Consider the following 1,609-nt stretch of genomic DNA (forward strand, 5'->3'; position numbering starts at 1 on the left):
GAGCTTGGAAGGAAAGTTATGACCAACCTAGATTGCATCTTCAAAAGCAGAGACATTACTTTGCCAACAAAGGTCTAGTCAAGGCTATGGTTTTTCCAGCGGTCATGTATGGATGTGAGAGTTGGACTGTGAAGAAAGCTGAGTGCTGAAGAATTGATGCTTTTGAACTGTGGTGTTGGAGAAGACTCTTGAGAGTCCCTTGGACTGCAAGGAGATCCAACCAGTCCATTCTGAAGGAGATCAGCTCTGGGATTTCTTTGGAAGGAATGATGCTAAAGCTGAAACTCCAGTACTTTGGCCACGTCATGGGAAGAGTTGACTCATTGGAAAAGACCCTGATGTTGGGAGGGATTAGGGGCAGGAGGAGAAGGGGACGACAGAGGATGAGATGGCTGGATGGCATCACTGACTCAATAGACATGGGTTTGGTAGGACTCTGGGAGTTGCTGATGGACAGGGAGGCCTGGCGTGCTGCAATTCATGGGATTGCAAAGAGTTGAACACGACTGAGCAACTGAACTGAAGTGATAGAATGTAATGCAAAGAGAGTAAACTGTGGACCTTGAATGATAAGGATGTATTAATGTAAGTTCATCAGTTGTAGCAAGTGTACCACTTGGTCGGGGGATGTTGATAATGGGGGACGCTGTGCACATGGAGGAAGGGACAGGGGGTTACAGGGAAAATTCTGCCTTCCTCTCAATTTTGCTGTGACCCTAAAACTGCTTTAAAAATAAAGTAAAATACAGTTCTATAGTGACACTTGCCACATTTTAATCAGTAACCAACTGTGACTAGTGCAGCTGAGGACTGTATTTTATTTAGTTCCTTTAAGGTCTGTAAAACCTGCACAGTCCAGTGAAGTGGGCTTCCCGGGTGACTCAGTGGTAAAGAACCCGCCTGCCAATGCAGGAGATGCAGGTTTGATCCCTGAGTCAGGAAGATCCTCTGGAGAAGGAAATGGCAATCCACTCCAGTATTCTTGCCTGGAAAATCCATGGACAGAGGAGCCTGGTGGGCTACAGTCCACAGGGTCTCAAAGTGTCAGGCACGACTTAGCCACTAAACAAATCCAGTAAAGTACCTTTTGGATTGTGCAGATACAGACTATTTCCATGACCACAAAAAGTTTTATTGGACGGTACTGGATGTTAGATTCTCAGAAATGTTCAAAAACTGACTAAATATTATGTTGGCTGTAAATATTCTGAGGCCACCTCCTGCTAGCACACAAAGCATTGCCATTTACTTAGAAGTATGAGAGGAAACAGACAATGCTAACCTCAGTTAAAATAATTTTTTTTTTTTACTATATGCTCTATTAGAAAGCTGCTGCTGCTAAGTTGCTTCAGTCTTGTCCGACTCTGGGCGACCCCATAGACGGCAGCCCACCAGGCTCCCCATCCCTGGGATTCTCCAGGCAAGAACACTGGAGCGGGTTGCCATTTCCTTCTCCAATGCATGAAAGTGAAAAGTGAAAGTGAAGTTGCTCACTCGTGTCCGACTCTTAGCGACCCCATGGACTGCAGCCTACCAGGCTCCTCCGCCCATGGGATTTTCCAGGCAAGAGTACTGGAGTGGGGTGCCATTGCCTTCTCCATTGGTTTGT

At 46.1% G+C, this 1,609-nt stretch overlaps 1 protein-coding gene across 1 annotated transcript in view; it reads left to right on the forward strand.

Moving 5' to 3' along the window:
- Positions 1-1,609, forward strand: part of STK39 (serine threonine kinase 39) — a 317,449-nt gene that overhangs the window by 7,384 nt on the left and 308,456 nt on the right. The window lies entirely within an intron of this gene.

This window comes from Bison bison, unplaced genomic scaffold, assembly GCF_000754665.1.
Source record: "Bison bison bison isolate TAMUID 2011002044 unplaced genomic scaffold, Bison_UMD1.0 scf7180017864452, whole genome shotgun sequence".
Taxonomy (NCBI): Eukaryota; Metazoa; Chordata; class Mammalia; order Artiodactyla; family Bovidae; genus Bison; species Bison bison.